The sequence below is a fragment of the Sinohyriopsis cumingii genome, unplaced genomic scaffold (assembly GCF_028554795.1).
Source record: "Sinohyriopsis cumingii isolate HCF-2022 unplaced genomic scaffold, ASM2855479v2 utg000615l, whole genome shotgun sequence".
In the NCBI taxonomy this organism is placed as follows: Eukaryota; Metazoa; Mollusca; class Bivalvia; order Unionida; family Unionidae; genus Sinohyriopsis; species Sinohyriopsis cumingii.
Genome location: NW_028315917.1, coordinates 430,622 through 456,041, shown reverse-complemented (window position 1 = coordinate 456,041; position 25,420 = coordinate 430,622). Strand labels below are relative to the sequence as shown.

The 25,420-nt window shown below is 35.2% G+C and overlaps 1 pseudogene; it reads right to left on the bottom strand.

Moving 5' to 3' along the window:
- Positions 1-706: 706 nt before the first annotated feature.
- Positions 707-23,734, bottom strand: LOC149773743 (uncharacterized; annotated as a pseudogene).
- Between the last annotated feature and the right edge of the window lie 1,686 nt (positions 23,735-25,420).

Sequence of the window (25,420 nt, the reverse complement as noted above, 5' to 3'; positions counted from 1 at the left end):
AAATTACAAAAGAACTTTTTATTGTCCTTTTTTGTATGCCAAAAAAGCACAATTCATATACAGGCTAACATAAAATGTAATCTGGTGAGAAAAGCATAATGATTCTGCCAAAAGTGTAATGGTTGGCATGTATGATTTAGTGGAAACATAATGTGGTATGTACAGCTGGAACAAAATATCATGAGGAAACTGCTCTACTGGTAATACCCTGCACCTCCATGAGCAACACTGCTTATAAAAATAAACTGAAAGCATTATATCCATTGCTCGCAATTAAATAACAATGCTTATATAAAGTCAATGGTTTGATCTGAAATTGTGATTGATTCAAAAACGATTTGATATTTTGCTGTAATTTTTAAAGACATTTCCAATTTGTTTAATAGTAAGGCAAACAAGAAATACAGTGTCCACCAGAGATGACTAAAATATGTATAGTGTCAGCTTAATTAATCAATTACAAAAGATTTAGCATTAGAGTTCTTGCCAATTTCATGAAAATCACTTCAAAATACCTGTTATTCATTTGTTAGTTCATGATTTTATCAGGTCGGCATCATTTTAACAAACGCCAGCAAAGTTGTTACAGGCTAACATGCATGGATGTTCTATTGAAAATAATATATCAAAAGACAAAACAAGCACAAGTTGAAAATCTTAATTAAAAAAAAATGATTAATTGTTCAAAATATACATAAAGAAAGAATTAATTATTAAAAAAACCTGAAATATTTCCTAGAGTTTCTTGAAACATTCTGTTGGTCTTGACTTTCAGGGCTTCTGCTTTCTTCAACCTCTCTGAAAAGGTTTTGCCTGAAAATCAGTAAGATGATAATTACTGTGTGTGTTTGTGTATATAATTTCTGTAATGAATGTGAAATCTGCGTGTTTATCTAGATGTACTATATTAAGTTTCAACCAGTCAAATCTATTCACCCCAGGATTTGCATGTTAGGACGGGTGTTAATGTATGTATACATTAATACAACAAAAAGATGGCAAGGAATTTTATATATAAATAACATTATGTTTGATAAAACCTAATCTGTTAATGGCACAATTAGATGGTAATGACATATTTTCTTACTTGCAAAAACTACATATGCAGAGACCAAATGTACCTTGTTTTCTTTTAATTTTATCTCCATAATGCATAAGGCCATCAACAAGCAGATCAACACGATTTTCTGGAGTCATCTCCTTGGAAATGCTTTTAAATTTCCCTAAGTATGCCCACAGGCGCTCCAAGCACTCCCCATCAGTCAGTCCTAATCCAGGTGTTCGCCTTGGGTTGTACAAAACCTACAAAAATGGGGAAAATGTAAATGACAAAACTGAATTAAAAAAAAAAAAAACAACAGTTGAAACATTAATACACAAGATTTTGTATTCCCTTTACATGGTAATGTTCTTTTAAAAGAATTTGTTAATAAAGTGAATGTAAATTCTTGAGAACTGCAGTAATTACAAACGCCATTTAATTAAAACTGATCTTAAATAAAGTTTTCGTGATCTTTAAAATACAGTTATCTGAAACAAACTGCAACATTTTTACAAATGCCAGTAGCAAGAAGATTTCCTTTGTCATTACAACTTTGGTGCATACACCGAGCGTCTACATCATCATAAAAAATTTTCATTAAAAAAGACAGGCATTTGATATTGGAACAGTCAACAATTAAAAACATTTCAAAAGGTATATGAAGATATATTTCATTATGTTTTTACTGGTAAAGGGAAAACAAACCTGGCAAGCCATTTTGTGTCCATAGCAATGAAATATTGGGATAACTAGTTTCACTGCATCCAACTGATCAGTACATTCTTTTTAATAAAAATAAACAATGAAATTAAATTACAAAAATGTTACAATATCACAATGATAGCCATGCTAATAGAATGCACCTGAAGAACAAAATCGCAAGCTGAAAATGATTAGAAACAACACTATCATAGAAATTATTGAACACATAAATAACAGTGACGCCAAAAACAAAATGACAACACTTTCACAAAGTGATAATGAGGTGTCAGCTATGCTTCACACCTCAATCTATTGATAGATTATCTGACATCAAATACCCAACCTAAAATTAATTGTAAACAAGAAGTGTTTTTAATTAATACATTAGAATGATTAAAGGAAGATATGTATTGTACAACAATCAGGAAATGAGAGAGAATCAAAACAGCAAAATTGCTGAATTACTGCATGAAATACGACATGGCCACATACACAACCAAGTCAGGAGAAATTCACCCACATAATAGTCAGGGCAGACATGTACCTTCAGGTGGGTTTCCAGGAGACAAGCTATATCATACAATATGTGCATTTGGCTGTCTTTGTTTTCTGCAACTAATTTTTCAAGCAGGTACACTGAATAACCAATTCTGTAATAAAATTGAAATTCAAACATACAAGATCATATTAAGAAAAAAAATCTATTGTATAAATATACCAAACTTTAGTTGTAAAAGGACTGTTTGCCAGTAACAATAAGTTACTATTAATGCATCTCAATGCTGTTCAAAACAAATAATCATTACAATATTGTAATCGACCAATTACGAATAAATGTAAAATTGATTGAAATAACTGAGCCATAAAGATATTTCATTCAACTATGTAGAATATCTTTAATGCAGTTACTTTCCTTGAGGAGAGAAACTTTATTAAGTCTTTAACCAATTTTCAAAGATGGGAAAATAAAACTTTGCACGACAAATATTTACCCAAATGATATTGTGGATACTAAATTATTAAGACTTTTGATAAAAAACAATTGCATACCTTTCACCATGTTTCAGGTTGAAAAAATAGTGTGGGAATTCATGTCGACAGGCAGAACCAAACAGAGTAGTTTCATCAAGTTTCTTGTTCTTTGCTTTGGATCTTAGGGCACTGCCAGCTTGAAACTCACTACATTCCTGAAATAAACAAACTGAAACTTGCAAAATAAAATAACTACACTACATCAAGAGTCCAGAAGGTGAGGCAAAATTTAATGGTAAATATGCAGTGACTTAATAAACTTAGGTCAGAATCCTTCATCTTTATGCAAAGCAGCTAGATGATAAATTATTAAACGCTAATGCACGAGAATAGAAGTTGTTATAAGGCTCATAATCTACAAGATTTTCACTCAAGCATTAGCTGTATGTAAACTATAATTCTGTCTCCAAAACTGCATATATATGACCTTCTAAACTATTAGGTGGGAATTAAGCATACATGGTACTTATTAAGGTAACCATCTGTAGTGGATGTGGATGTGGTAATACATTAATGTATCTATCATCTGATGGCACTGGGCAGGCAACGGTAAACAAAAAGCATCTAAAAAGATAATAGCTTCACAAAAATATGAGTAAATTAATCAAACTGTCTTGAATTGAGGAAAATAGTACATACAGTATAGAATCAAGTAGTTAAAACTCTTCTTACATTGTGAACTGCCTTTTACCTGCATATTCTTTGTCTTTTCTGTGGAGTATCCATCCATGAATTATCAACTTCATCCTGATCAAGAAAGAAATGACTATCATGTTTAGACTTTCCTGCCTCAGCTACCGATGAAATCTTTCTGACCAACTGGAAATCTGCATCAAAAGAAATAATCTTTTGTGGATTCTGAAAATGAAATTGAAAATGAGTTATAAGAAATGTTGTGGTACATCTGTCTGGTCAAAATTATGTTACAAAAAGCCTTTCATTGTTGACTTATTTAAAAATCCAATTCCTTATACCCATCAATATATGAACAAATAAAACAATATCATACAACAGTTAACTTTCAATGTCAGAGCTGACATGCAATGAAGACTTCTATCAGACTGTACAATGAACATGATCAAATAACAAGTGCCAGATGGAAATGTGCATGCTTAATATTTTGCATAAATTTAGATTTATATATCAACAAAGAAACTGTATTTTTTATGTATAAAAGAGCTGTTTGCATATCTTACTGTATCCAAAGAAAATTTATATACCTGTCAGATGATATATACAAACATAATGAGAAACTGCAGTCTACAATACTAGGAATAATATATATATATATATATATATATATATATATATATATATATATATATATATATATATATATATATATATATATATATATATATATATATATATATATATATATATATATATACATTCATCCATTGGCTTCTTAAAGCAGCTGTTACCTCAAAGCATGCTGGGCACTGGGTTCAAGAATCAATTTCTTCACAAAGATGTATAGGGTGACTGATCCTGTACCTAAAATTTTGATACTGCACCAGACATTCATTCATTAAAATTTTATAAACGTCTTTAAACTGGAAAATAAACAACAAAAAAACAAGAATATAAATAACAAGTTTGATTCATTTTAAACTTTATACTGTATCTAACAGAAGGGCATACAATTTTTATATAATAAATATTACTGTTAACTCATAGCACATAAGATCTCCTGTGGAGATGGAATTTTTTGGTCCTAACGCTTCACTCCCAAAATTTCAACAGGATTTAATAAATGAAAGTATCTAAATATATTTCTTGGTTTAATGTGTCAACTTCACATGAAAGTGAATCTTGTAAACACAAAACTTCATATAAAAGCTTGTTTCAACTGTTTGATAGAAGATAAGGCGATGTGACCAACTGAGATAGTTAAAATATACATACTGGATACTTTGCCAAATAGCTACTAACTTTCAGAATTTTGTTTATCATGGATACAGTTTATTTCTTTTGTCCATTGTAAAACAAGACATTGTGATTACCCAAAACAATGGAATGGAATATGTGTCACACAGATGGTACATCTTCCTGCTATAACATAATATATACCTAAATATTATGAAAATTGACATAACAATACAAATCGAATTCCAATTTTTGTGACAGAACATTTTTTTTCTCCCAAGGGGTGATTGCAAAACTTGAACCCTCTTTGAAATGATATTTACTTTGTGGAAAAGATCGTAAAACGTACTAAGTTTTGTGAAATGTCACCTAGAAGTTTTGAAGAAAAAAAAATCTGTTGATAGGTAGACCAACAAAACAGACAGTTGTTATTGTTGTTGTGGGGTTTAACGCCATTTCTCAGCACCAGATAGGCTATACATGGCAGCCAGTATAACTGGTGCAGGAAGAAACGGGAAAAAACCCAAGAGCCGATGGGAAGCTACTGGCAAGCTTTCTCACATACCCACATTTGCTGAGCCAGTGACTCAAACCCACGCAGACAGGGGTGAGATTGCAGTGATCTGCAATGGAGAGTAATTTAGACCATTTGGCCACCTGGGGCCTCCAAAACGGACAGGCAAAGGGTATTAGTATCATTGTAAAGCATGTGGATTACAAAACAACATTTACAAAGATGCAACAAAATCAAAATTATCAGAAATATTTATTTTAGAACAGGATGCAGGTCTACAGTTATTTCTGTTTTAAACAGACTCACCTGATCAAATCACATTATGTGAAACTGAACCAATGAGCAGAATACAACAACTTCGGAAATGTAGAACACCAAATTATATATCCATACACGATGTGTAAATGCTTTCACAGGATAATGTGACCAAGTCTGTCAAATATTCAACAAACCCAGTGTGCTAATTATGGCAAAAAGCATGGGTTATTAAATCTGGGTGAACTGGATGCTTGTTAGAATATTCTGTAAAATCTAAATTTTATGTCGATGTACGGTTGCTACATGCCACAAATTGAAAACCACAAAAAAACTAATTTTCGCTGGAAACAACAGAACTCATTACAAAAACATATATTTACAAACCACTAAAATAAAAAATTTTCATTATATATATATATATATATATATATATATATATATATATATATATATATATATATATATATATATATATATATATTTAACAACTGTTTTCAAGAAAGAATATAAACACAAAAATGGAATAATTATGAAAAAAGCAAGAAGTGAATGCATTACTTCTGAATCAACCAATCCTTTATGATGCTTGGACAATTTTGCCTTGAAAACTTCACAGAAACCTTTGGTATACACATGACATTCCAGCAACAGCGCTGTCATCCACTCAAGAAGTCCTATGTGGAAACCTAAAATGGGATTCTTAGGTGAGGAAGGCCAGAGATAACTACGGATCATTGTAACTGCCGCAGACTCGCACCCACATAATTCAATGATACGCTTGTGCTGTCTGCCTGTTAAAAGAAAAATGCTTATTGGAAAAATGAAGGTGTAAAAAATGAACATTACCTGAAAGCAGCAAAGTCATTATCAGTGGCTGATTAGTATCATTAGTGCAAACTTAAGAAGCCTAATAATGAGAAAGGTTTCCTCTTAAATTTTGCAGGAAGAACTGAATTTTGTTTCCACATGTAGTAATGATGTACATATCAGATCCAAATTTCTTATCATAAGTAACAGTCTGAAATGTAGCCATTCCTGGATGGTTTTCTTCCTCAGATTTGGTCAAACAAGTTAGGTGATTTATCAGAAGCAGTTTGTTGTTGTTGTTCTTGTAGGGTTTAACGCCATTTTTTAGCACACGATAGGCTATACATGGAGGCCAGTATTAATGGTGGAGGAAGAACCCAGGAAAACCCCGGAAAGAACCACCGACCCACGAGAAGCTACTGGCAAGCTTTCTCACATACCGACATTGGCTGTATCCGAGACTCGAACACACGCAGGCAGAGGTGACATGGCAGTGATCCGTAACGGAGAGCGTTTTAGACCACTCGGCCACTTGGGCCCCCAGAAGCAGTTTGTAAATTTCTGTTTGGAAATGATAATGGACCATTTTTAATTTGTATATATTAAAGAAGATAAATGTATGCAACCATTTTCATCCATTACTACAATCTGCTGACAATAGATGGGTTGACATACATGGTTATCTGGCCTTCTCCACACTGGAGTATCTGTGTCCACACAAACAAATGTACCATTCTGAAAAACAAGAAAATGCTGGTTACTTCTCATTTGAAAAATATATATTCCCTCCTGTGGCGTAATCTCTATAAAATAAAAAAATCTTTTGTAAATAAAATTAATACTATTAATATAACTAGTGAAGAAAAATAATGTTAAAGAAAATAAAGAGAATGAAAAAATCACATTAATATACAAATGTTGCACAATGTTATACTACCTGGGTGAAAATCTGTTTTCATAAACTGACTAGATCATCTGAGGATTAACAAGGTAATTAATAAAAAGATAACCTGGACTGTATATCAACATCTTGAAGATGTAAAATATACAGACAACAATTTCAATTCATACAAAACAATATAAATTGATGCTAACAAAACTTACACATAAAAAATTAATAACAGCTTACTTTAAACACTTCAATCACGTGCAGATGTGGCAGACTATGACAAATGTCAAGGCATTCTCTGCAGTACACGGCTGATGTGCCACAGTCCATGCAGCGAAAAATCTGATCGGGACCTTGTGTACAACAAATGCACTGACTGTAAGGTGGTGTAAACAACACTGCTGTGCCAACTTCAACCAATTCATCAGTAAGAGCTGCCCAATTTTCTAGTCTCTTTTTCTTTTTCTCTCGGTAGGTGACTTTTGTTTCATCTAAGGCATCTGCGAGATTTGTAAGCACTTTATTTGTTGTTGATTAATATGAGAAAAATAACACAGATTATACATCATATGATACATATATTGCAGTCACATGTAAAATCAATGTAAATAAGCAAATACATGTATGAGACAGAAAAAATGCTAGAAATAAATTTGCTTTTGTAGTATATTCAGGCTGTAACCACTGTAATTTTATTCTTCTGTAATTATACCTCTTTTGGCTGTTCTAATTTTATTGCTTTTCTGGAAGCATTTGCCAGTTAAAGGCATTTGTCAGGTAAGCATTTATCATGTACTGAATGACGGAAATGTCAATTAAAGAAAGACACGGTAAATATCAGGAAACATTCAATCAAATCTTATAGGAGGGTATTTTTGTAAATAAGAACATGTTTTTTTTGCAAGGACTCTGCATTAGGATCTTAAACTAGGGACAGACTGTAATTTACCTGAGAAAAAAGCTGCCTCTTCTGATTGTTTATCTACATGTTCTGAGTTTACGGCTATGGACCCAGATGCAGATATTGCCTTTGGAAGAGATCCACTTTTTTCATCTATGGCCACTGGGTCTTGTTCTCCACTAGAAGTTGGTGAAATTCTCTCATACTTTACCCTAACTGACTTGTTTTAAACAGATATATATATTTTCTCTTAGCTGGCTTTCGATCCCATGAGAACACCATTTTCCTTAATAAAAAAACAGACACAAACATTTTTATCAACTGTTAAATGGATTCAACAACAAATATTTGCATTTAATGCAACGCCATGAAATAATGTTTCCACTATTAAAAAAAGCACAAACCATTCCAAAAATTGTGGCACTAACAAATAAAATGGAATTATTAAAGTGATAAAAACGAAGAATAATTACGTCAAAAAAACCCAGTTCTTTTTCAGGAGTTTTATTCACAACTGCTCTCAACTGACTTAAACACAACATTCTCGCTATTGCATCTTGTCTAAACCAATATTGAGCAAACTGCTACAAAAAAATTCAGCTTTGCTAAACTGTTCCTACAAATAAGGCTTTGCACATTTACAATTCTCCAGATACATTTCCAGGGTAATTTGTCAAAGCATTTATTTTTAATTGTACAAATCAACATCACGGAAAATGAATTATCAGGCAATCTCTATCAAAGATAATTACTTCTTCCATTTGATACAAATTATTTTTCTTATAATTACTTCAGTAACAGACAACACAATAAATCCAACATCAAAATCTATCATAAGTTTGGGAATGAAGCCATACTCACGATCTACATACCAGGAACAAAGGGAAATTAAATGGCCCACAGCTTCCGCAACCGGATGTTTTAGTTTTAAAAATTACGCACATGCGCAACAGAGAAAATATTCCAGCAACATTGTTAAGGCTTAGTAGCGACATAACGTATACTGCATCGTACGAAAATATACGTTGTTGAGGGTTGAAGGCCTTAACAATATTAACAATTCCAGGTTTGTAGGCTGTAACAATGGACGTATCGGGTGCGAATACAGATTTGTAAAGAAAATTCAATCGGTGTTGTATCAATCATTGGCTGCCGTAGATGAAACACAAATAAAAGAATTTGTCGATTTATCTCGAGCAATTGAAAAAATTAGGTCAGAATTATCTCACGAATATGAAGCAAAAAGATAATTAATGCCCGTGTGAGACAACAAAAAAATATTAGATAATGACGAAAAGTAAAAACAAATGACGATAATTAAAAAAAAATATTTTGCTAGTTTTTACTGATTTTTATCTATTTTTTTATTTTTTTTTACGACTAGAGGTTGGAAATATTCGAAAATCGTAAATTATTAAGATTTCACAAGTAAATTAATACTTAATGTTTCATTTCTCAAATCCAATAAATTCCCGGATTGATATGTTAACCTGAAATTCATCCTTGATAATAGACGATTATGACATCACAGATAAACAGGATTGATTGGTTCCTGCACGATTAAACATCCAGGATGTTCTTTTGGCGAAAATGAATAAAGAATAAATCCTTGTTGAGCTTGATTTGATATTGCTACGTCAGTGCTGTAACTACCTTCGACGATATCACAACCAAGATTAACCGCGACTACGGTTGTGATATTTACGGTTTCTAGTGAAATATGCCGCCTTCTCCAGATGGATCATTATTATGTCTAAGTATAGTTGCTAGTGGTAATGATTTTCTCCACGTGGCTAGTATTTCAGGAAATAACTCATCAATAACATCATTGACGGATTTTTTTTAACTCCTCCGCGTTATATCCGGGAAATTTAAATTTTGGCAGCGACGCCTCTGTCAACTAAAAATCGTTGTTTGCCGGATGTTATTGACATTTTAGTATCAGTTATTGCCTGAATTAATCGCTGCTGAATATATTCCATGTCGGATGCGAGCTGATTTAATATTTCTACGTGTTTGATAATCTCGTTGCATGAACCTGATACATTAAAAATACATTCTTGAAGTTACTGTCGTAGCAGTTGTAATTGTTTTTTATGTTCTTGATTAATTTCTTTAAAATATTCAATAATCTCACTTAGTTCAACAAATGTACCTCCTTTTCTTAAAATTATTGATTCTAATTGAGAAGTTATCTCACCTAAAAATTTCCACAATATATCGTTTTTATTTCCTCTGAGGTAAAATTCACAACTAATAGTTGTATTTTTCATCCTAAATAAATGATTTTTGTAATGTGGATTAACATCATGATATGACTGCCCGTCCGTAGTATAATCGGATTTTTTAGGTTCTGGTGGATGCGGTTGTGTCGGTGGTTGAATTTCAGGCCATCCTAGGACAGTTCTTATCGTAATTGATAAATATCTACAGCATTATTAGGTGATTTTATCTAGATGACCGAGGTCAAAGTTGGTTCATGAGCTGATATTTTTATTTTAGGTTCTTTTTTCTCCGGTGATATTTTTTATTCTGAGTAATAATTCATCATTGATTTCTTCGATTTGATAACTACCGGTTGGTAATCCAACGACGATCCAATCCGGAGTACCGTCGGGTTTATTCTTATTAGCAAATACAAATGAATTATTCGATAGTAATTCACCAAATGATTTTGATCTGACATTAGGCCACCTGTGTTATGCTAGCGCGACCTCATCTACGCGAATTGCAGTTGGAAAATTAATACTAAATTCTGGCTTTGTCGAACTTACCGAGATCATCGTGGTTCTGTGCGGAATTGTGTTTGTTGCTATCTGTTGAAGTAATTCCGACATTATTAATATTTATATCTTTAATATCAGCTTGATTATAAATTTTAATCATTGATGAAAATTCAAAATCGGATATAACTCCATCGTTTAGACTCTCCGATAACAACGAGGATAATTTCGAGTACGCGACCGTCGCTGTGTGTAATCGGATTACATATTCGGATCATTTTTCATTCGTATAAGAACATTTTTTTTTGCAATAATATTAAGAACACCGGCAATCGTTGTTGTCGCTGAAATACAAATTGTCACGGCTACGGGAGTCATCATTGTTACCGCGGATAGTATTATGCCGGTTTCAGCAACAGCTGCGGATACTGAATAAACAATTACATCAACGATAACTAATCGTCGTCGATATTTTTTATTTTTCCTCTGTACGTGTCGATGATATTTTTCATCGATGCCTGCGATTCACGCGCTTGACTGTATCTCATTATTATTTTATTTTATTTAGTAAATAATTGAGGTGATTCAGCTATAAATTCCATGCACCACCAGAACGATGTTGGATTTGTTGTCTTATCAGTTTCTAACGTAAATGTTTCTTCGACTCCCTTATTTAATAAAACAGTCAAAAATCCAAGAACCCTGTCACTGGGATGTCGCCAGGTATATTCTGTTGCAATTATTCTAAATCTCACAGAACTAAAAATATATAATCTGTGTACGCCAGTGACTGCTGCAGTGTATTTGAGAGTATTATTTTCTTGTGTCCATGTTGAGGATCCACTCGATGTCGTATATACGATATTATTGACCTGTGATTCCGGGTGGAATTTTAATAAAACCAGTTTTATCAATAATTCCAGGAATTAATATTCGAACTCCTTCGAATGTATCGACGTTAGTTTTAATATCAGCAAGTTTTGTATTAATTTTATTAATATTTTCATCGGTTTTTCTAAAATTTTCATTGATTTTTGCAGTAGTAGTTTCATCGGTTTTTCTAACAGTTTCATCGGTTTTTCAAAATTTTCTTGAAGACTTGTGAAATCACTCACGTGAGTGCTATACTCGGTCCGTCGAATTATATCATTCAATTTAATATTACTCGATTTTAATTTTCCGTTTTGATCCTGAAAAATAACAATCTCATCTGGATCTATTCCGGATAGTGCTAAAAGATTATTAACCTCGTCTTTTGTTGCATACTTTGACAAATTCACGTCGGGTTTTTTTCCTTTCATTCGTGAAAAAAGAGATCTTCCGTAAATATCAAACATTATTTATCATTGATTGATTTAATTTATCTGCGGTGTATTCGTGAACGACTTTATGATATTTTTTAGTTGATTTTGATAATTCTTCAAGAACATTAATTGCTTCACGACCACATATCGGAGGATCAGGTAATGTTTGTGTAGGTAACGTTGAATACCAAATTGGAGTATTTAATTGTTGTGCATAATTTAGAAATTCCCGTGGTGGCGCAAATCCGTACGAGTCAAAATAAATAATTTCGCGTGGATTTATCGCGAAAGCAACCCAGTGAGTCCCTGGACCATCACTATTATCAAGATTTATGATACCGGTTTCATTATGATTTGGTTGTTCCGGTAACTGATCTCGCATAAAAACACCTCGGAAGAATTTTATTTTTAATTTTTTAGCGGCATTAATTAAATCAAGATTTGACATTGGTGTGATTCTCGTTACGTCTTTGGGAAACGTTTTGGATACCATGATGGCGGGGTTCCTGGTAGTCTTAGGCCGCGTCCGTACCACGATGGCGGGGTTCCTGGTAGTCTTAATCAGGATCCCTTTTTTATTATATTTTCCTCCTGTTATTTTTTCTGCTATTTTACTACCGGCGTATCCAGCAGCGCCAAATTCAGCCTATTACTTCAGCAACAGCAGCTACTTTTGCAATTAACGCTGGTAATAAACCGAAGAGGGGAAATATTCCACCTGTTTTAATCATATTCTTGATAGCACTCGGGGAAAGATCAATTTGAATTCCAGTATTTGCCGATTTCGCCTTATTAAAATTTTTTATTTGAGTTTTAGTTAGCGATAATTTATTTGGACCACCACTGGAAATTTGATTGTATTTTAATGTTTTTTTTCCACAGATTTTTGTTGTTTTTGATTGAAGTTTTTTCACCTGACCCGGAGTCAGAGTGACATTAACATAACTGTATGGCATTTTATAATAAAAATGATTGATTTAAATTAATCTCACATTTTTTCCACTGGAGCATCAATGACTCTCATTCGTCCACCATTACCCTCGAGAAACATTGTTTTATCGCTAAGTATAACAGCAACTGCTCTAAAATTAACAGGACCTACATTATCTGTTTGAGCTCGGAAATGTATATCAATTACAGATTGTTTAATCAAATCAGTATGTTCTAGTGAAAAATAATAAATCGGATACAAATTTGTAAAATCCAATTGTGATATTTGTAAACCAGTATCAACATTTTTATCTCGTCCCATATAACTCATTAAACGATAATAAACACGTGATACATAATTATTATCAAAATTTAATAATACCTCTTCAGATGGTTCTTGATGTCCATTTATTCTCAATGATACTTCAGTGACACCAATTTTGTCAAATACCATTGGATTTCTTTCTTGATTATTTAATCGATTAATATTTTCAAGAGCAATAAAGATATGTCTTGGTGCAGAAACACCTTGTTATGATGATACATGCCAAGTAAAACTATTATTTACTCTGCTAGTGATGCTATCAGTAATTGTTGTTGACCACGACATTATTGATTTATCGCCTTGATCCATAAAAGAAAGTATCTTCTCTTCTTCAATGATTGATGGAGTCCTCACTGGCATCCATAGTGTAAGTTTAGATAATACTACTTTACCAGCATCACCTTTTCGATGAAGAACAACTGTGTTTAGCTACAAAAATAACCTTTCTGACATTTCTGCAAAATCCAAAAAATGTGAGATAATGGAATTGCACATGAGAATCTTCTACGATCCTCTTTTAACATCATTTTACGAACAGCAAATCCTAAATTATATTCAGGATTACCAACCATAACTACTGGCCTCGTATCAGCGACAGCGTTATCAGCATGGTTTCTTGGTCGTCTTATATCATATGGTCTGTGATCAGCGTGATCAGAATTATCCTTGGCAAACATCATAGTTGGACCAGCTGATCTAGTATAATCGTCTGAGTATCTCGCTAGGCCTATAATCGTTGTAGCAACATCAACATTATCATGAATTGACTCAATTTCTTTTCCATCAATCATGTATATTGCACTTTTAAATAATGCCATAATCCCATTATTAACAAGACCAACTCTGACATCGGCTCCGTATGCTGTATTATCTGTTTTTATAATTTCACCCACAAATTCAATAAATGCTTCACAGGGTAGAAAATATCTGCTTGTATCATGAACTCCTAAATCATTTCGTCCATGTTGATCTGGTATCACCGCATCAAATGAATAATATTGATAATCGCGTATATATTCATCTTTACGTACCTCTGTATCCATGTTAAAGCTGGGTCAGACATTCGCTTAAACATTTTATTATAAATTTGTTATCTTCTAAAACGAAGACCACTTAGTGATATTAGACTCGTATTTATTTGTTCGGTTCCTTGATTTATCAACTCAGATAATTTTTTATTTTCTGCCTCATTATTTATCAACTCTGTTAATTTTTTATTTGCTGCCTCATTTATTACCTTACTAACATCACTAGGCATCACCGAAGTGCTAGGCAATTTGACCGGTTGTTTTTTTCTGCGTATTAATTGTTCTATTCTGTCTTTGACGGTATTGAACGCTTTACGAGCAGCATTACCAATAAAATCCATCGCCTTCATTGATAATTGTTTTGCGATAGATGCTGCTTTAGGAGCTAACCTCGTGATAAAACCTTTAACATCATCACCGAATTCATATACTGGTAACCGCGAGTTTATAACTCGAATAGGTGTGGGTTTACGATTGTTTACATGTATAATTATTTTATTTAATTATTTATTTATTTAACAACTAGTCACTGTAATCATCTACAATTTCATCAATGAGATTTCGATAAACTCTAATATCCATGATACCGCCTTGAAATAATTGCCGACAGATATCAGTTGCCTCATTAATTATTTCTGATGAGTTATTTCGAGCTCGTTTTCCTCCAATAAGAACTTCTAATCGTGATACATCATTGACAATAGTATCAGGACAAACATAATTATTTCCTAAACCACTACCAGTAGCACCAGGTGCATCATCAGGAGATTCTTCTTCTGGAGATTGTGATTGTTGAGATTCTTCTTCTGGAGATTGTGATTGTTGAAATTCTTCTTCAGGAGATTGTGATTGTTTTCTCATTGTGAACACTTCGTTTCTATATGTTTTAAAACCCAGATCTTCTAAATTATAATTCATTTTTTAGAAGCAAAATATAATGAAGGAATCCAATTATTAGGTCTTATTTTATTAATATGTTCCGGTTTCAGATATTCCCCTCTATCATCATAACCAAATGCAGCAATATTAATTAATTTATCATGATCTTTAAAGATATAAAAAGCATCGCCGGTAAATAGCATCGCAGATAATGGTATTGATTTTTTTTTCTGTTTGTTGAGAAGGTTGCTGTTTTGGTAAAGAGAGTTTAACCTGTGGTTGTTGATTCGTGCAATATATCTATCTACTGCTTGATAAAACAAAATGTATCTAATATCAAATGTTCTAGACTGATTAAGTCCAAAATGTATACGATATATCCACTTGTACCATTTTTCACGATCTATAACATCATTAACTTGATCGGGTTTTAAAACATCTTTCCGCTGATCATAACTCCACGCGGCAAATTCACCTAAAGTTCTGTTTCTGGTGTATCATCGTCCTCAGGTATTAAATCTGTACCATCATCGGGTATTTCTTCAGCAGGTTGAGGTTGAGCTGCAGTTATATCAGGTGGAAGATCTCGTAAAATTCCTTTTATTTTTTTAGTTCTCAATGCAGTTTTTTCAGCCTGCGCTGCGGAATGTTTTAATACTGGAAGAATACCCTTTTTTCTTTCCTCAGGATCTTTAATATCTCCCAATATAACTCTCTCAGTAGTCGTTGTAATGGGTTTAAATAATAATTCAGATGATTCTGCTAAATCTTCCAGTGCTTCTCCTCGTGATTTTACTTTTTGTCTGACAGAATTTCTTACTTGAAGATATTTCTTTATTGCTTCTAGTCGCTCTCGTACTAATCTAACATAATGTCCTTCTCCAACATCCATTATTATTATACTAATAATAATTTTAATTTATCGAATCGGTCTTGATAAAATATTTTAATCTGTGTATAGCAGCAGGGAGGCGCGACTCCGACTTGGTACCAAATTTAGGTATAATTTTTTTTTTACAATTCCAGGGTATGATAATTCCAGGGTATACATATTAGAGTCTGTTAGCCCTCCCTGCTGCTGAGAGCCACATCCCCAGGCTTTTTATGTGCTCATGGAACACTTATTAATTAGGCCGTCAGATCGAGGTACTATTTAGTTCCTAGCAATCTGGATGTATGGCCGAGGTGAGTGGGATTGGACCCTGCACGCACTCATTGCTTAGGTTGCATTGCCTTGCTGATTGAGACGAGTGGGATTGGACCCAACGCGCACTCGTGTGTATTGCTATGGAGGCTTGCACTGCACGCGTGATTTTTGATGTCCGGTCATGGCAGAGGAGGAAAAGGCCTATGGATCGGGAGGCGGTTCATGGCACAGTTTTAGCGTTTCTAAGCTCCAGGGTATAGTTTCTAAAAGTGTCGTCCTGCATAATTTGGAGGCTACTCTGTGCTGTTATAGAGTTGGTTAAAGATAGATACCCAGGTTGACAACCATGGGTTTTGATGTTGCCACCTTGTGTTGCGGGCCCTGATGGTCTTAGGTATTTGAGACCACCTTGATTGGTATTGGTGTTAGGGTCTTAGTGCTCTAATAGTGCTGTTTGCGTTGCAGCTTTGTGCTGCTGGATCTGATGGTATTTGGATTTTAGACCACCTTATTCGTGTTAATTTGGGGGTCATACTTCCTAATGCATAGTTTTTGTTTTGCAGCCTTGTGCTGCGTGATCTGATGGTCTTTGGAGTTTAGACCACCTTATACATTGATAATTTGGGGTCATTGGTTCCTAAATCGGACTGAGTGTTGCCGGTCCTGAAGGCCTGGGTTCAAGACCATCTTATACGATCTGATTTTTGGGTCATGTCGGTAATTCAAGGTATTGGTCACCCGGGTTTGAATGAGTGAATTCGTAGAGGTGTTAATATTAATGCCAGATGTTGTTTAAGAGACAAGGAAAAGGGAGATATATACGTTTAAAGAGTAAGACAGGAGAGAAGTATAGATATATAATTATTGTTTGAATTTTTTTTAAATTTGAATTTAAATGTGTAAATACATTTTTTATTAATAATTTTAATTTTAATTTTAAGTCTTGCAATTTATGATTTCCAGGCCATGTGTTTTATCCCAGGTGGTCGTCCTTGTCGATTAATCGAGAGCCTGAGGGAGGCGTCAAGGTCGCCTATTCTGGGCGGTCCCTATTTAATTGGCCTAGGTCCTTATCTTGTGTTATGGGATTAATAGTTTTGTATTTTAGTCCTTATTTATATTGATTTACTTTGATTCCTTATCTTATTGATTAGGAATATAAAACTTATTTTATAGTTATTTAAATCTATTTATATAGTCATGTTTTAATTAATTCCTAATTTCCTATTTTAAGTTTCTGTGGCCTTGGATGGTTTTTATTATTCGGGCTATGAACGGCTGTGTCAGTCTGTGAACCCACGAGACCTAGTAGGCCGTCATAATTCCCAAACAGTGATTTTGTAAATGTATTTTTAATGGTCTTGATTTACTTTTTAATTTAATTTAATTAGATTAGATTCGTGTATGAAACTTATGATGTTTTCGAATGTTAAGTTAATATTGGTGTTTGTGTTCATCAAGAATTCTGGGTATGTTGCTGGGGATCCAATCTTACTTTGCTTAACTTTAAACTTAACCCTTTCTATTTTAAGTGTGAGGCAGTTGTTGAAAATATGCTCTAAGTCTTCTGGGACCCGGCAGTGTTAACAGTTAGGGTTGTGTGGTTGTGGTCCTATGTAGTGTCCGAAGCTGCTAGCCAGCTTGGTTTTGCCTGTGAGTATTCTATTTATGATTTTGTGGTCACTGCATTTTGTTTTGGGTGGTTTCCTATTTCCACAGACTTCTTTAATGATGGTTTTTAGTTTCCTGCCTTGGGTGTTTGTGTTCCATAATTCCTGCCATGTATTGTCAATGATGGTTTTAGATATGCTATAGAGTTCACATATGCTATAATCTAGGTTGATGTGATTGGTTTCGTTTAGTTTTTGTTTAGCTGTCATATCTGATATATCGTTACCTGGTATGTTAATGTGGGATGGTATCCACATAAATTTTACTTGTAAGTTATTATTGTTTAGTTTTTTTTAAACAATATATTGGTTTGCCTAAGATAGTTTTCTCTTGATTTGGTGTTGTTATTATGTATTGAATTTATGACGCTTAGCGAGTCACTTATTATTACCGCTTGGGGTAATTTGTTCTCTTCGATCCAATTGAGAGCTTCAAAAATGGCTCAGATTTCAGCTGTGTATATAGGGCAGAGGTTAAGTAATCTTCGTTGTCTGTAGGAAGTTGTTCAAATAATGTATTGACTAATTTCCCTGCTGGTATGTTTTGTGTTAATTTAGTTCTAAAAGGTATCTTGCATTTATATATAGCTAGCCGGGTGGGGTGTGTATAGGGGTGTGTTGTTAGCCTGGCTGCATATCTGAGGGTGGGTTCTTGCCTTCTAAGGTGGAGCGGCAGTTATCCAGTTAGGATTTGAAGCTCCACTAGTGATGTGGATGGTTGTGCTGCAGTGCAAATAATTAGGGCCTTTCTTTTTATACTGTCTAATTGCTTGAGGTTATTTTGGGGTGCCGAGTTGTAAATGTGGCATCCGTAATCTTGTTTGGATCTAATTAATGATTTATATAATGCTAGTAAGGTTTCTTGATTGGATCCTCAGGTGGTTCCTTTAAGGTTTGTAATGAGGTTAAGGTCTTTATTGCACCATTTGACTAGTTCGTTTATGTGGTGTCCCCAGTTTAGGTTAGAGTCATAGTACATTCCTAAAACTCGGGCTACTTTTACGAATTTAATTTCTTGATTTCGGATGGTAAATTTTGGATACTGATTTTAGGATTTACGTTTCGCGGTGAACAACACTGCTATGGTCTTTTCATGGGATAATATGAACCCCCATTTATCAGCCCATTTCCCTATTTTTTAAATACTTGTTTGAATTTCGCTGATTACTTTGTGGTTGGAGGGATTTCCTGTTCTCTATAGTCCACTATCATCTGCGAATTGTGAAAGTTCAATTAACTTTGATATTAAGTTGGTGTCCAAGTCATTAATCATGATGTTGAAAAGGATTGGGCTAAGTACGCTCCTTTGTGGTGTACCGTTTTCAAGTGTGTGTGGTTCAGGGTAGGTGTTGCCAACTCTGGTTGTTATTTTATAGTTGGCGAGGAAGTTTTCAATGAAGTTAAACATTTGACCTGTGATGGCATTTTGGTTGAGTTTTGCTAATAAGCCTTTTGTCCATACAAGGTCGAATGCATTTTCGAGGTCAATAAATACTGCAATTAAATTCCTATCAGCTTTGCATTTGGAGTTGAACGCTAATTTGATTGCGATTTCCAGTCGTTTTAGTTGATCCGTTGTGGATCTTTTGTTTCTAAATCTGCATTGATTATCGGAGATTAAATTATTGTTTTCTAGGTGGTGTCGGTTTGAGTCGGTTGGTGGCAATGGTTTCCATGACCTTACAAATGTTGTTTTTTAGGGAAACGGTCTGTAAGAACTAATATCATTATGGTCTTTTCCTTGCTTAGGTATTGGAATTAGTATTGCATGCTTCCGTTTATCGGGTAGCTTGCCTGAGGTCCATATTTGGTTTAGTAATTTGATAATTGTTTGTTTAATGTTATTTGGGATATTTCTGTATATGGTGTATCCTCTTTGATCTTCCCCTGGGCTAGTTTCGTTTTTGGTTTTCGATGCTAGGTTCCATTCGTAAGTTGTAATGTCTTTATTTAGGTTCGATACTTTGGGACCGAGGTCTTTAAAGAGATTATTATGGGATCTTTCTACTTTGTCCCTATGTAATTGAAATGCTGGGGGGGGGGGGTGTTACTACTCATTTCTGAGAAACGCTGAGCTAGTTGGTCAGCCTTTTCTTTATTAGTAATGGCTCCAGCTATGTTGGGGAGGGGGGTGTTAGTTATCTTCCCTCTAATTGTTCTAATCTTATCCCAGACTTGTTTGATACTAGTTGTGATGTTGATATTTGTGCAGAAAGTATGCCAAGTTGTTTCCTTTGATTATTTAATTAGGTTTTTATGGTTTGAATTTATTGAAGTCTTTTTCTTATCAGTGATGGCTTGTTTGTATTCATCATTCCACCATGGGACAGCTTGTTTATTTGGGTTACCACTAGTTTTGGGTATGTTCGTGGTGGCTGCCTTTATTATGATATCAATCAAGTTTTCATAATAGTTATTAATATTATCATTTTCTAGGTATTTGGTGTCTAATTTGCTTATGTTTCATTAAATGTTGTCCAATCTGCTTTTGAATATATCCATCTAGGGGTTCTTTTGAGCGAGTTGTACTGGACCGTCATCTGCAGGGTGAATATTACTGGGAAGTGGTCACTACCCAAGGGGTCAGTTTGATCCACCCTCCAGTCCGCCACCTGGGTTATTGATGGCGAGCAAATGATGAGGTCGACTGCGGACATGAGACCGTTTTCTGGGTTGAGGCGTGTTTTTGTACCGTCATTTAAAATGGTAAGGTTACATTCAGCGGTCTATTCTTCAATCAATCTGCCTCTTGTCCGTCACACACCACCCACCCACCCCCCACAGCTAGTTATGGGCATTGAAATCTCCACAGATGACGATCTGATCTACTCGTCTGTGGTCATTTATTTGCTTATATGTAATTAAATTAGTTGTGTCTGATTTTCCCCCGGGTCATAGATGTTAAATACTTGTATTTGACCCTTGCCTGTGTGAATTATGAGGGACTGAACTTCAAATGCTTCATTGCTACCTGTGTTTGGTATTATGGTTATTATTGTTTCATTTGGAATGTTATCTGCTGTAAATATCGCTAAGTCCCCCACCCTCATTGTCCTTTGGTACGATTTTTGAAGTGGCCTGGGGCGTAACCTGGGTTTTTAGGTATTTATTTAGTTCTGCTTGTTATTTTGGTTTCTTGTATGCAGATAATATCTGGTTTGTGTTCTGTATTTTGTATTTTAATTTTAAGTTCACTGATATTACTTGTTAGCCCTCTAGCATTCCATTGCCATATTATTATGTTGCGGTTTGTTGTATAATTCATTATTGGATGGTCCTTTATTGATTGTTTGTATTGTGGGTTATGTTGTTAATTTTAAAGTTAATTCGATTTTGCTTATTATCTGTGCTATTTTGTACACGATGGAGTGGTGGTTATTAATAAGCTCGGTTTTGATCTCTAGGAGTAACTTTTCAACTGTCGGGTTTAACAGTGGTTTGTTTTTTGTGTTGGTATTATATGTTTCTTCGGAGTGAGGTTGTGAGTTTTTGTGGAGTTTGATTATAGGTGTATCTTGCTTATTTAATCTTGGTTGACCTTGGTTGACCTTGTTTGACCTTGGTTGGTCGGGTGTTTGGGTAGTGGTTGCATCAGTTGCTGGTTTGTTTGGGGTCATGACGTAGTGGTGATTTTCGATACTGGAGATTAATTGTTTTGCTGCATGATACGGAATTTGCTAGTTATTCATGATTTCTATAGTCTGATGTTCCTTGATAGTGTTGGGGCATTTGTGGGATTTTGGTGGGTGGGGGTCCCTGCAGTTAGTGCATTTGGGTGTTGCTCTGCGACATTCACCTTTGTGATTGCCCCCGCACTTGTAGCATAGTTGGGTATCTCTACATCTGTTAGAGAAATGTCCCCAGTGTTGGTATTTACTACAGAACCTGGGTTTGTTTATGTAGGTCTCATTGCGGTGACGTACCCCAGAGTGTCCTAGTCTAATCATGGTTGAGATGGGGCGTTTGATTCCAGGATCGCTGTGTTTGTTTCCTGTCCTATGTTATTTTTAAGTTTATAAGCCCTATTTATGGGAGTACCACTGTCTTTGAGTTTGGCAGTGAGGGTTTCATTATCTATCCCTTTATTTTGTCATGTGAGCTTTAGAACTGCTTTAAACGTGGAGTTGTTCATGCGGGTGTGTGTGGCTATGTTATTTGTTCGTTGGTTATTGCTTTTGGCTGTTGGGGTCTGGTTGCTATTGTGAGTTTTGGATATTTTGTTCTTTATCCTTATCTGTTTGTGTCTTTCGACTTTAACTCTAATGTTATTAGTTGTTTCCACTTCAAAGAATTTGGCCCTTTGACTGCGATTGCTGCTGTGCCTATTATATATCTTGTGTTTGGTCTGAATATTGTGAATTGTCCCTGATGGACCCTAAGGAGTGCCTGTGTAAGACTGTTAATTGTTAAGTTTATCAGCTTATTTAAGTTGCTCCTGATATACAGGGTGTGCTCTATGAGGTGATACGAAAATTTTGATTGTTCTTTTGGTTCTTTGGGGTGGGGGTGGTTGAGTTATTTTTGGGGGTGAGTTTGTTGTTGGTGTACATGGGTCCTTTCCCTTTACCCATGCCATCCATTGGAAAAACAAACGACAAACGCATTTTCTTTCAAAACACATTTTTATTCAAATAACTTAAAACTAACAAACAACAAATGTTTAAAAAATGAACAATTCAATTCAATAATAAACATTGTTTCAATAACTATCTATTTTTGACAAGGTTGACAACCTTGTAAATTAAATTGAGATATCCACTGTTGGAAGTCATTGGGTTATCGATATACACTACGTTTCCTACCTAGAGACAAAAGATAACCATAATGGTCACAAAACCATTGATCTACTTTCTCGTCGTTTCTAGAAGAATGACGATCAAAATAAGTCACTAAATGTTCTAAAGACTATCCATGACTGCGTTGATGCAGAAAATACAAACAATATTGTTCACAAACCAATGAATCTGTTCCTTGTAATTTCAAATTATTGAATTGTGTTGTCTGAGCATTTCTTCTCATAAAGTCATTGATATCGTCTTCCAAAGGGGGCAATCCATACGAATCGAAATTCTCCACGCATCCTTCTTAATGAAAGAAGACGGCTACCCCATGGGTTCCTTGGAGATGACTGTCGTCCATGTTGATCACATAAACTTGATGGTCTTGAGGTTTGCGATGAGGTAGCTCATCATTTGCACACACGACATGATTCCTAGAAGCAGTGTACGAATTGTGGTTCAAAAGGTAATGAAGTTCCCAGGTTTCCATTGTTTTCTTCTTTTTTTCTTCACAGGTAATGATAAGTGAGCAATTCGATCCTGACTTTTTGCTTGAAAATGTCTGACAAGTAACCGTTTCTTCGCCTTGTCTCCCAACTCTGAGCCATGAGAGATTCAATGCGATGGATCTCTAGAATTGTTAATGGAGGAAAAGAATGTTCACGCAAGTTTTTATACCACAACACGTCTTCTTCCGAGATGAGACTCCAAGCTTCGTCCAGATATTCGTCCAATTTTCCTTCTTTACTCAACATCAGACATTTATCGTGTTGAATTTGACTGGGATGACCGTTTAGACATCCATAGCAATCTTTCTTGATCAATTCCTTACCTTGTTCTGTCAGAAAAACAGAAGACTAAATGTATAACTTCTTCTAGCCCTCTGAACTTCATCATAATTCGTTTTTCGTCTTTGTCTGGGGGTTCTACTTTCATGGTCTCCTCACATTCTATGTCCAAAGTTTCTCCACATGTGAAGAGGGATAACAGTCTCCCATGGCTTCTAATAGTCTAGAATGACTTCTCTCAAACTGTTGATGTCTATCGTATTGTCAGATTCTGCATACAGGATGACGTTCACTGTGTTATCTGGGAGTAGTGGATTCGCATACTGAAGTTCCACACGAATCTGATTGGATTTTATGGGGCGAAAATGTTCCTCGTCGCTGCCTTGGTCTGGAGTGAAATCGAAAGCCCACAAAGCACAGCCTCCTGCATAATCGTCGTACGAAATACCGTGACTGGTGTTGGTCCCTGACTGTCCGGTGGCTTCGTACAGGGACAAGTACGATCTCAAATAATTCCTGTCACCAAACTTAGGCTCGGATGGTCTGGTACACAGTGTCTTGCCATCGCGATTGACTTCGATTTTGGTTACGTTGTAATGTTGAAACTGGAAAGGGTTTTCGTTGTGAAGTCCGTTGAAGGCTGAATTTTTGACGATGTCGATGATTAAACGTTTGGGTAATTGTTTATGGAATAGATGCTTTTCGATCATGGATCGCTGTCCAGCAGGAATAGTGAAAGTTTTCACTGCCACTCTTCGTATCGGATACTTGGCGGTCGTTCTGCTCAAAGTGTGACTGATGTCATTTCCCACTTTAGGTAACACTTCCAAACGATGCACGTAGATCGTGGCTTCTCGGATGATAGTTTTCTATTCGTTGGCATCGGCCATCAAATGGAAAGCGGCACTGCTACGATTAAGTCTCAGCAAATACTTTTCTTGTAAACACATGTCCAAATGCAAACGATCCAACAGTTCTAAACTACGTCCTTGCATAATTTTCTTACGACGGTCATTAAACCCCACATTGTGAGGATCGTCATCTGCTGTCAGGACTGTGTCGTTAAACGTGTTCTCACCCGCTGTGTCAGGTTTCCATACCACGCAAGGATCCAGATGAGTATTCTTGGCTTCTTTTCCGTACGTCAAGAGATTTTCCAGGTACGCTCGATAAGGGTAAATATCCATGCTGCTGCTGAACAGTTTGTTATTCAAGTACAAGTCCACTTCGCTGAACAAAGAATGCATGAAATTGTTGACAGGAGCTACTCTAGCATCGGCTCCTGGATTTGTGTTGTCCGTTTTGATCACTTTAACTTTCAAGTACAGGTAACTGCTATTCAGATCAATGTAATCTTCGGGCTGACCTTTGATATCAGAGGAGACGGGATTAAACTCGACCCACCGGGATTCCTTCATCGTCATCATGGTGGGTAGCATGGAAAACAGATCTTGGTCCGACTTGAAACAGGCGCAAGACTCTCTGTACATCAGTTTTATGTCTCTATATAATTTAATGATCACAAACGTCTAAGTCTCGAGTAGTTTTTTTTTTTCTTAGTCTTTCGAGATTTAGGTGTAAGATGTCTTCTAAAGGGGTGTTTTCTTCGTCGTCATTGTCTGTCGTGTCCTTGCTGTGGAGTCAGGGAAGCGGGAATGCCTGACACAGTAGTGTTCAGGGCATTTATAGGAGTTTCTCGTCGACAAAAATGTCTTTGCCTGTTTGCAACGCGACGTTTTTGCCTGCTCTCAAGAAAGCTTCTTTAGGGTTTTGTTTGTCGATGATGACATTTTGGAGAAATTCTTTGCCTTGAGTTAATGCGGCATCTTTCAAA